This window comes from Dipodomys merriami, unplaced genomic scaffold (genome assembly GCF_024711535.1).
Source record: "Dipodomys merriami isolate MVZ:Mamm:240054 unplaced genomic scaffold, mDipMer1.0.p SCAF_11, whole genome shotgun sequence".
Taxonomy (NCBI): Eukaryota; Metazoa; Chordata; class Mammalia; order Rodentia; family Heteromyidae; genus Dipodomys; species Dipodomys merriami.
Window position 1 is genome coordinate 13,575,386 of NW_027202382.1, and position 12,408 is coordinate 13,587,793.

The following is a 12,408-nucleotide window of genomic DNA, read 5'->3' on the forward strand; positions in this document are numbered from 1 at the left end:
TTTTGGTTCAGCCTTGAGCAAAAGTGCTTAAGGGACAGCATCCAGGCTCTGAGTTTAAGACCCAGTACAGAAAATAATCAAAGGCTTGCTGGGTGCTGATGGCTCACAGCTTAATCCTAGCTACTCAGAATCACAGAGCCAGCTTGGACAGGAAAGAACAATTAATTACCAGAAGAAAAAAAAAAGTGGCTCTGGCTCAAAGTGGTAAAGCACTAGCCTTGAATGAAAGAGCACAGAGATAGTACCTAGGCCCTGAATTCAAGCCCCACAACCAACCAAAAAAAATGAATAAAAGCCTATCTTTTATATAAGCATACTCTATCAAATGCATAAAATTTAATCTCACCCAATAGCTTATTCCCGGGCTGGGTAGGTGGCTCAGTGGTAGAGTGCTTGCCTTGCATGCCCTGGGTTCAATTCCTCAGCACCACATAAACAGAAAAGGCCAGAAGTGGTGCTGTGGTTCAAGTGGTAGAGCACTAGCCTTGAGCTGAAGAGCTGAGGGACAGAGCCCAGGCCCAGAGTTCAGACCCCATGACCGGAAAAAAAAAAAAAAAAAAAAGCAGCTCAAACAAGATGCTAGTGGCTCACAACTAAAATTCTACTCAGGAGGCTGAAATCTGAGGATCATGGTTTGAAGCCAGCCCAGAGAGGAAAATCCATGAGACTTTTATCTATAATTAGCTACCAAATAATCTAGAAGTGGAGCTGTTTGTGAAATTAATCAACATAACCTGTCAATCCTGTAGTCTGTCTCTAGTCATTGTGGCCCTCAAATTTTATGCCTTGACATTTTATTTATTTTTATTTATTTATTTTTTTTTTTGTCGGTTGTGGGGCTTGAACTCTGGGCCTGGGCGCTGTCCCTCAGCTCTTCAGCTCAAGGCGAGTGCTCTGAGCTACAGCGCCACTTCTGGTTTTCTGGTGGTTTATTGGAGATAGGAGTCTCACAGTCTCTCCTGCCCGGGCTGGCTTTGAACCGAGATCCTCAGATCTCAGCCTCCTGAGTAGCTAGGATTACAGGCGTGAGCCACCAGCGCCTGGCTGCCCTAACATTTTTTTTGGGGGGTGGGGGGGTTTGGGTCCAGTCGTGGGGCTTGAACTCTGGGCCTGGGTGCTGTCCCTCAGCTCTTCAGCTCAAGGCTAGCACTCTACCACTTGAGCCACAGCGCCACTTCTGGCTTTTTTTCTTTTTGCTTATGTGGTGCTTGGGAATCGAACCCAGGGCTTTATGCATGCAAGGCAAGCACTCTACCACTGAGCCACCTTCCCAGCCCTGCCTTGACATTTTATGACTTGACATTTCCCCATTCTTGCTCTGTGTCTTTGATGCTGCCTTTCCTTGTTCAGAATTTGATCATTAAGGAACATTTCCTGGAGAAGACAGAGCTCATGCTAAGTCTTGAAGCATGATTAACTTTGAATTAACAGAAGAGGAAGTACCATGAAAGTCAAAGAAAGGCCAAACCACTGAGAAATTAATTGACTGTCCACTCCACACAACCTGAGGCAGTGTGACAGGATACCAGGACACAGAAAATGAGAAAAGTCAGAGATAGATAAAAATGAGAGGTGAGAATCAGTGGGGACCAGGGGTCCCAAGGCTTTCTGGCATTTGGGCCCTAAATTCCCACAAACAAGCATATTTATTTGAGTTACATAGGGGGTTACCATGGACTCACACAAAACATAAAGCATCTATATTAATATTACAATCAGAGCTTAAACAGTTTGTGAGAGACACTGGTTTCCTTATTCTTTTGAGGCAGGAGACTGCTGCCCAGGGAAAGTCCAGACATGGTGTCCACTTATCTAGTCCAAGGTTAAGCTGTGAAGGACTTTTGTCTAGCCTACAAGGTCCCCAGCACAGCTGTCAGACTAAGGTAAGGGGGGCGGTACCCCAGTCTTTCCACCCTCTCCAGAGCTGTTTTTTTTTTTTTTTTCATTCCCCCCCCCCCAGTCTTGGGGTTTGAACTCTGGGTTTGGGTGCTGTCCTTACACTCTTCAGTTCAAGGCAAGCGCCTTACGGCTTGAGCCACAGCGCCACTTCCAGTTTTCTAGTGGTTTGTTGGAGATAAAAGTCCCACGGACTTTTCCTGCTGGGTCTGGCTTTGAACCAGGATTCTCAGTCTTAGCCTCCTGAGTAGCTAGGATTACAGGCTGAGACACTGGCGTCCAGCAAGCTGTCTGTTTTAACCCTTCCGTAACCAGCTCTTAGCCTTCCAAGTGCTATCAAGGCAGTGTTTCAACCTCAAACCTTTTCCAGGTTTCACTGATCAGCTTTAGAGTTCTCTGCAGGTTACATCCTATAGTTAAAAATGGGCAAGACCTTGAGTTCAGATCCTACTATTGAAAAATAAAAATAGCCGGGCGCTGGTGGCTCACGCCTGTAATCCTAGCTACTCAGGAGGCTGAGATCTGAGGATCGCGGTTCAAAGCCAGCCCGGGCAGGAGAGACCGTGAGACTCCTATCTCCAATAAACCACCAGAAAACCGGAAGTGGCGCTGTAGCTCAAGTGGTAGAGCGCTCGCCTTGAGCTGAAGAGCTGAGGGACAGCGCCCAGGCCCAGAGTTCAAGCCCCATGACCGACAAAAAAAAAAAAAAAGAAAAGAAAAATAAAAATGGTCAGGAGCCAAGCATTGCAGTTCCCATCTGCAATCCCAACACTTCTGAAGCTAAAACTGAAGGAATTTGGGCTGGGAAGATGGCTTAGTGGTAGAGTGTTTGCCTAGCATGCATGAAGCCCTGGGCTCCATTACTCAATATCACATAAACAGAAAAAAACAGAAGTGGCACTGTGGCTCAAGTGGTAGAGTGCTAGCCTTGAGCAAAAGAAGCTCAAGGGGGCTGGGAAGGTGGCTCAGGGGTAGAGTGCTTGCCTTGCATGCATGAGGCCCTGGGTTCGATTCCCCAGCACCACATAAGCAGAAAAAGCTGGAAGTGGTGCTGTGGCTCAAGTGGTAGAGCACTAGCCTTGAACTGAAGAGCTGAGGGACAGCCCCCAGGCCCAGAGTTCAGGCACCATGACTGGCAAAAAAAAAAAAAAAAAAAGAAGAAGAAGAAGCTCAAGGATAGTGCCCAGGCCTTGAGTTCAAGTCCTAGGACTGGCAAAAAAAAAAAAAAAAAAAAGGAGAAATGAGTTGAAGGTAAGACTCTGGGGGTAAAAATGGGCAAGAATTAACATTTGAACTCAGTGGTAGCATTTGTGATTTGCATGAGAAGCCCTAGATTCGGTTCTCTGCACTGCAAATAATAATGATAATAATACCTAAGAAATGTCATGCTCTCCCTGTAGGAAAGAGAGTTAAGACTTGATCATAAGGCAGAAGCCTGGAAGAATTTTAAATATAACCTCACAAAGGTTTCTTCTGTCTCCCCCACAACTCCTCCCTGCTTCCTTTTAGAACTGCAGCTCATCTTTACACTTTAAAAAAATTTTTTAGTTCCAGTCCTGGGGCCTGAACTGAGGGTTTGAGCACTGTCCCTGAGCTAGAGGTTACCGCTCTACCACTTGAGCCACAGCTCTACTTCCAGTTTTTTGGTAATTAATAGGAGTTAAGAGTCTCATGGACTTGCCTGCTGGGCTAGCTTCAAACCACAACCCTCAGATCTCAGACTATTGAGTAGCTAGGATTACAGGGGTGAGCCATTAGTACCTAGCAAATGGTTTTCTTTTCCTTTTTTGAGCAGGAGATTTTATTGCAAAGTGAAAGAAAAAGGCCCCTCAGAAGAGTGAGTAGTAGGACCTGGAAATCAAGTCTGCTTTGGCTACTGGTATGTGTGTGGGCTCTCTCTCCCTTTACCCTGAGTCAGTCCACCTAGGACCTATTTGATCAGTTTAATTTATAGGCAGCATTTCAACTAGTCAGGAATGGTTTGGACAATTTTCCAGAACCCTGGGCAGGGAAGGGTCAGTATCCAAGAATGCTGATAAGCATGTAATGAGGACCCTCCCAGCTCCGGCTTCTGAGAAGACTGGTTGGGAGATGGCTGTAAGCTCTCACTATGTAGAGAATACTAATGAACCCACTAATATGTTACAATCTATAAGGCAGGTTAAGCAAAGTTACAAGACATATGATCAATAAATAAAAATTAATTGTATTTATATTAGGAGTGAGAAGTTTAAAACTAAAATACAAATAAATTCAAATTACAGTGCTATCGAGCTGGGAGCCAGTGGCTCATGCTTATGATCCTAACCATTCAAGAGGCTGAGATCTGAGGATCAAGATTTAAAGCCAGCTTGGGAAGGCAAATTTGAGAGACTATCTCCAATTAACCAGCAAAGAATGAAGACTGGAGGTGTGGTTTGAGTCATGAAGCTGTAAGCCAAAAACTGAATGAGAACAAGAGGTCCTGAGTTCAATCTCCTGAACTGGCACACACTGGCACATGTATGCACGCATGTGCGTGCACACACACACAGACACAGACACACACACACACACACACCCTAGCATCAGAAAGGTTTAAAAACAGATAAATTTAAGAGGAGAAATATAATATTGATATACTGAAAACAATAAAACATTAAGAGTTTAGAGAAGATCTACAGCAATGGGGAGACTATGCCAATAGTAATGAAGTCTAATATTGCTAAGATTACTATACTCCTCAAATTTATCTATACATTCAATTAACTTCCTATCAAAATCCTATCTGGATTTTTTTGTAGAGTTTGACAGGATGATCCTAAAATTTGTGTGGAAAAGAAAAGAACTCAAAATACTCCAAATATTCTTGAGAGAAGGATAATAAAGTTGGAGGATTCATACTTCTCAATTTCAAAACTTGCTACAACACTCAAAACAGTGTGGTACTGGCATTAAAAAGGCATGTAAATCAGTAGAATAGAATGGAAAGACAACAACAGTGCTAAAATAATTCAGTGAGGAAAGAATTACCTTTTTAATTAAAAAGAAAAATGAGGGTTGGGGATTTAGCTCAGGGGAAGAGCAGTTAAGGCCCTGTGTTTGGGGCTCAGCTTTGAAAAAAAAAAAAGTCTGGAAGAAATGGATATCCACACACAAATAAGTTGGACTTCTACCTGCCACCATGTACAAAAATTAAGTCAAGCCAGGCACTGGTGACTCACACCTGTAATCCTACTCAAAAGGCTGAGATCTGAGGATTGAGATTCAAAGCCAGCCGTGAGACTTTTATCTCCAATTAACCACCAGAAAACCAGAAGTGGCAGTGAGGCTCAAGTGATAGAGTGCTTGCCTTGAGCTGAAGAGCTGAAGGACAGCAGCTAGGCCTCAAGTTCAAGACCCACGACCAACAACAAACAAAGGTCAAAATGGGGGCTGGGAAGGTGGCTCAGTGGTAGAGCGCTTGCCTTGCATGCATGAGGCCCTGGGTTCAATTCCCCAGCACCATATAAGCAAAAAGAAAAAGAAAGCCAGAAGTGGTGCTGTGGCTCAAGTGGTAGAGCAGTAGCCTTGAGCTGAAGAGCTGAGGGACAGAACCCAGGCCCAGAGTTCAGGCCCACGACCGGACCCCCCCCCCCGCCCCCCAAAAAAAGTCAAAATGAATCAATGAACTAAATATAAGAATTAAAACAATATAATATTGAAGAAAGAACTGGTGTAAGTCTTCCTGACCTTGTATTAGCAATGGTCTTTTAGCTGTGATACCTAACCCACAAGAAGCCATGTGAAAATAAGTTGGACTCTATTAAAGAACACTACGATTGGTTCTTCCTTCAGAGCACTTCAGTGACTGGAAGAAGTAAACACTACAGGACAATGTGGATAGAGCTATGATGACACAGATTGCTATGGACATGTTAGACCAGGAAAATTACAATATGGTGATGAAGAACAAACACACTGAAATTACAATCACATTGAAATTGTATGCACATTGCTTCATGCCTGTAAATCACAGCACTGAGAAAGCTAAGGTTAGAGGATCATGAGTTTTAGGCCAGCTTGGGCTACATAGTAAGTTTTGTTTTGTTTCTATCTATATAGTCCTGCCTAGGAAGCAAAATGAAATCACCACTACAACGAAAAGAAGTGGGATGGTTGAGGTTAACTCAAGGTTCTGCCATTAACTAAGTGAATGACCTGAAGTTTCTTTTCTTAATTTTTTTTTTGGGGGGGGTTAGTCATAGGGCCTGAACTCTGGACCTGTGCGCTGTCCCTCACTCTTCAGCTCAAGGCTAGTGCTCTAGGGGCTGGGAAGGTGGCTCAGTGGTAGAGTGCTTGCCTTGCATGCCTGAGGCCCTAGGTTCGATTCCTCAGCACCACATAAGCAAAAAGAAAAAAATGCCAGAAGTGGCGCTGTGGCTCAAGTGGTAGAGCGCTAGCCTTGAGCTGAAGAGCTGAGGGACAGCGCAGAGGCCCAGAGTTCAGGCCCCATGACCAGACCCAAAAAAAAAAAAAAAAGGCTAGTGCTCTACCACTTGAGTCACACCACCACTTCCAGCTTTTTCTGCTTATGTGGTGCTGAGGAATGGAACCCAGGACTTCATGCATGCAAGGCAAGCACTCTACCACTGAGCCACCTTCCTAACCCCTTCTTAATGGTTGTTTATTTTTTTGTGTCCGGTCATGGTGCCTGAACTCTGGGCCTGGGCGCTGTCCCTCAGCTCTTCAGCTCAAGGCTAGCACACTACCACTTGAGCCACAGCGCCACTTCCGGCTTTTTTCTTTTTGCTTATGTGGTGCTGAGGAATCGAACCCAGGGCCTCGAGCATGCAAAGCAAGCGCTCTACCACTGAGCCACCTTCCCAGCCCCCTTCTTAATGTTTTTAAGCCTTACTTTACTCAGTAAAATGGATATTCTAGCAATGATCAGGTAATGAAATGCTGAATATAAAAAAAGCCTTTCAGCCATGTGCCTGCTCACACAGATAATCTTGGTACTCAGGAAACTGAGCTCTGAGGATCACGGTTTGAAGCCAGCCTGGTCAGGAAAGTCCATCAGACTTTTATCTCCAAAAAACTACCAAATAAGCCAAAGTGGAGCTATGCCAGAATGCTAGCCTTGAGCAAAAAGAAGCTCAAGAACAGAGCCTAGGCCCTGAGTTCAAGCCCCCAATGCTGGCATACACACACACACACACACACACACACACACACACACACACACACACACACACACACACAAATGCGTGCGCGTGCGCCCGCAAGAGCCCTTCAAAAAGTGATACTAAGGCCAGGCACCTGTAGCTCACGCCTGTAATCCTAGCTACTCAGGAGGCTGAGATCTGAGGATCATGGTTCAAAGCCAGCCTGGGCAGGAAAATCCATGAGACTCTTATCTCCAATAAAACCTCTAGAAAACTGGAAGTGGCGTTGTGGCTCAAGCAGTAGAGCACTGGCTTTGAGCTGAAGAGTGCAGGGACAGCACCCAAGCCCAGAGTTCAAGCCCCATGACTAATTAAAAAAAAAAAAGTGATACTAAGCTTAGTTATTATTATTATTATTATTTTTTTTGTCGGTTGTGGGGCTTGAACTCTGGGCCTGGGCGTTGTCCCTCAGCTCTTCAGCTCAAGGGGAGCGCTCTACCACTTGAGCTACAGCTAAGCTTAGTTATTATTATTAGAGGAAGATTGGGACTCCTTAATGCAGTGTTGAAGTCTTAAATATGTGTTAACATGTCAAATATAAAAAAGCTTCTCTTGCCAGGCACTGGTGGTTCACACCTGTAATCCTAGCTACTCAGGAAGCTGAGATCTGAGGATCATAGTTCAAAGCCAGCCCCGGCAGGAAAGTCCGTGAGACTCTTATCTCCAATTAACCACTAGAAAACCGGAAGTGGTGCTGTGGCTCCAGTGGTAGAGCACTAGCCCTGAGCTGAAGAGCTGAGGGACAGCGCCCAGGCCCCAAGTTCAAGCTCCAGGACTGAACAAAAACAAAACAACAAAAAAAAAACCACCTGGCCAGGCACTGGTGGCTCACACCTGTAATCCTAGCTACTCAAGAGGTTGAGATATGAGGATTGCGATTCAAAGCTAGCTGGGGCAGGAAAGTCCGAGAGACTCTTATCTCCAATAAACCACTAGTAAACCGGGAGTGGCCCTGTGGCTCAAGTGGTAGAGCACTTGCCTTGAGCTGAAGAGCACAGGGACAGCACTCAAGCCCAGAGTTCAAGCCCCATGACCAAAAACAAAACAAACAAACAAAAAAAACAACTGGTACCAGGGGCTTCGAATGTAAAAGTGATAGAGTGCTTGCCTAACATGCATGAAGCCCTGGGTTCCATTCCTCAGTACACATAAACAGAAAAAGCTGTAAGTGGTGCTGTGGATCAAGTGGTAGAGTGCTAGCCTTGAGCAAAAAAGCTCAGGGACAGTGCCCTGCCCTTGAGTTCAAGCCACAGGACTAGCCAAAAAAAAGATTTCTATATATTTTTTGTACCCGTTCTGGGACTTGAACTCAGGGCTTCAACATTGTCCCTGGGCATTTGCGCTCAGGCTACTGCTTTACTACTTTAAGCCACAGAGCCATTTCTAGCCTTTAGGTAGTTAAGTGGAGATAAGAATCTCATGGACTTTCTTTTTGTGGTCTGGCTTTGAACTAGGACTGGCTTGAACTGCAATCAAATCCTAGGATTTCAGCCTCCTGAATAGGTAGGTATAAGCCACTAACATTTAGCTCTATATATTCTTTCCTCTATGGAAATAAGTTAATGGAGTCTAGAAATGCCCTGGTTGGCACAAGATGATACCATAGACTGAGGTTAGCTATTGTGTTTTCTTTACCACAAGAGGGCACCAATCAGTCAAATCATCCTGCCAGTATGAATCAATATAGACAGCTCTAAGAAATTGTGCTTTTCTTTGACAAAAAAGCTTTGAGCACCTAGCATGCAGTAAACATTGGAGTAACTTATATATGATCATACAATGTATAGTCTTGACAAGCACCTACCATGCCTGAGACAGCCCAGACATGGAGGTGGAGGGTGGGGTTCAATGTGCTATTTTGTGATAGGGATTGTCTTGTCTTCCTGCCCTTGGCTGTGAGTCTGGGAGAACAATTACTTAGTGTCTACTTTGTGTCAGATGGTGTGCTGGTTGCTGAGATACAGGATGAATAAGATACACTTGCAGCCTACTACTAGATAAAATGTCTTTGCAGGTTATGATAAAAAGACTTGAGCTAGTTCTGTGGAACTGTAGTTCCTCTGACCTGAGAATGCAGAGCCTTGAATACAAAATACACTAACACATGAAGCTGCCAGCCTTCCAACTTAGAGCCATACCCACAGTAGATACTGGGTACTGAGTTTGTGAGTTGATTTGAGCGGAAGGAACAGCTTCTGCTCTGAAGTGGCAGGTGTATGTTTCAGTGGGGTTAGACTAAGGATCTATCATCCTATAAATTAGGGTGGGGCTATGATGAATTAATGTGGGTGAGCTGCTTTGAAGATGAGCTTTCTGCCTCTTTATCTACTCACAGCCTTGCTATTAAAGGTGTCACCATCATCTCTGAGGTTTCCAGGTCAGCAATCTTCTTGTCCCTAAATTGAATGGTGGAGGAAGGGAAGCCAGAACTAAGCATACATCATCATTTTGGGAGGAAGTGCTGCTTTGACTAGGACACACTTCTTCCTTGAGGGGAGCTCTAATTCCAGTGGGGTTTGGTCTCAAGACCTAGACAGTATTGTAGGTTACAGAATGATGCTCTAAATTACAGTTTGTTTCTTAAACCTCATTTATGGGTGGCGAGACATCAAAAAAATGAAGGAGTGCTTCTTAAGTTTGGATTATACCACACTTAGTACATACAACATACAAGGGGGTGGAGAAGAGGAAGAATTAATCTACAGCGGAAGTACCTGACATACTACCTCAGCCAGTAATTAAGGTCAACATAAACAATGCTAAGTCATGTTGCTTTATTATTGGCTTTGATGTGATGTGATGAAAATGGCATTTTACACCACCCTCTTTGATCTTTCCCTTAAAAAAAAAACAAACACAGCCCCAGTCTTACTATGAGAGAAAAAAAAAACCCAAATCCTAGTTGAGGAATTGTCTACAAAAACTTTGACCTAAAGCCGGGCACTGGTGGCTCATGCCTGTAATCCTAGCTACTCAGGAGGCTGAGATCTGAGGATCATGGTGCAAAGCCAGACTGGGCAGAAAAGGCTGTGAGACTATTATCTCCAATAAACCACTACAAAACCAGAAGTGGCGCTGTGGCTCAAGTGGTAGAGTGCTCGCCTTGAGCTGAAGAGCTCAGGGATAGTGCCCAAGCCCAGAATTCAAGCCCCACGACCGACAAAACAAAATCACCCCCCCCCAAAAAAAAAAAACCAAAAAAACTTTGACCTAGCTGAGTGTGGTGGCTGGAATTCCAGCATTCAGGAAGTGGAGGCAGAGTATTGAGTGTTTGGGGTCCCCTTGGAATATATAGAAACCTTGAGGCTAGTCTGAGCTACAGAGAACATCTGAAAACAAAAGAAAACAAAACTAACCAAGATGGTTCAAAATTTTTTAAATCAAGCCAGGCGCTGGTGGCTCACATCTGTAATCCTAGCTACTCAAGATGCTGATATCTGAGGATTGCGGTTCAAAGGCAGCCTGGGCAGGAAAGTTCGTGAGACTTATCTCCAATTTACCACTAGAAAACCAAAGTGGCTCTGTGGCTCAAAGTGGTAGGTAGAGCACTAACCTTGGGCTGAAGAGCTCAGGGACAGTGCCTGGAGTTCAAGTCCCACAACTGACAAAAATAAAAAATAAATAAAATAAAAATCATTAAGAAGAAAACTGAGACAAATGTCAATAAATAGGAAAACTAAATGTGGTTTGGTAGCTTAGATGGAATCCTGGAACAGAAAAATATTGTTAGGTAAGAACTAAATAAATATGACTAAAGGGTGAACTTGAGTTAATAGTAATGTATCAATATTGGCTTATTAATTGCATAAATAGACTATCTAATGTAATAGGGCGACCGGTGCCAGTGACTCACACACATGCCTGTAATCTTAGCTACTCAGGAGGCTAAGATCTGAGGATAAAGATAAGAGTCTCATGGTGGGGAGAAAAATGAGGGAGGGGACAATAAGTTTGACAAGGAATGTACTATCTTATGTATGTAACTGTTAAGCCCTCTGTACATCACCTTGACAATAAAATTAAATAATAGAAAAAGTCTTATGGCCTTTCCTGCCCCTGCTAGCTTTGAAGTGAGATCCTCAAATCTCAGCATCAGTAACTAGTGTTATACGTCTCTGAGCGATTAGCACTCAGCTTAATCTAAAACTTCTCTAAAAATAAAGTGAATTAAAGAAAAGAAAAGGTGGTATCCAGAATACAGCTATGCCTTTATTTAAAAAAAAAAAAGTTCCCTTTCTTTTTTTGCTTGTGTACTGAGGCTTGAAATCAGGGCCTGGGTGCTATAACTCCCCCCACCCCTCAAAGTTGGCACTCTACCACTTGAGTCACAGATCCACTTCTGGTGTTCTGCCGGTTAATAAGATATAATAATCACAGACTTTCATGCCTGGGCTGGCTTTGAACAGGCAACCGGCTTAAAGTTCCTCTTTATAGATAATTTACCATATATAGTAAATGCTGTACATAGATGATCTCATTTAATCATTACAATTTGTTGTGTTAGGTGTAATTAAATCTGCTTTTAAAGAAGCTGATGAAACAAAGAGAGGTAATATGAATTGGAACAAGGTTCTTTCGATCCCCAAATGGTGCAGGTGGAACTCTCCCAATAGCCTGCCTTCCTAAAAGAGTCTAAGTCACAAAGACTGAAGACTTTGCACGCCTCATTTCAATCACGATTGTTTTTCAAAGTTGCTCAGTTCCTGGTTCAAGCTGAATGGACCTATAGAGGGAGGATCAAAGTCCAAACACAAGTGCTGGCCCCAAATCCCTCTGAGGAGGCCCAGGAACTCAGAATATCTATTTCGCAGTCTTTTCTGGTAACTTCTAGTCTTTAAGAAGGGAAGTGGGAGTTTCTCTTTTGGGAACTCTTCCTCCGTGCGGCCTGGTGGATGACTTGCCCAGGGGCACACTGTCTGGCCTGGGGATCTGCATGGGGGGGGGGGAGAGATGTCGGCCAGGCTGGTTCCTGCTTTTCAGATCCACACCGTTTCATCATCATCTCCAAGTCAAGAACCCACAAAGTGCAGGGACTGCAGACCGGGCGTCCTCCAGGGGGGCCCGGAGGCTGGCGGCCGCGGACCCGCAGCGGGGAGGGTGCGGGGCGCTCTAGAACCCGAGGTTCCTTCCGGGACGCGGACGCGCCTGGGGCACCGCGGCGTCGGGCCGCACAACAGTCGCACAGGGGCCGAGGCGATCCCCGTCCGTCCGTGTGGGGGCCCCCGCGGCCGCCAGGCCCGGGAAGGGCGGGGGACGCGCGCCCGCGTCACAAAGCGCCGCCACCTTGCCGGCAAGCAGGGAGGAGGCGGGCAAGTGGGAGGAGGAG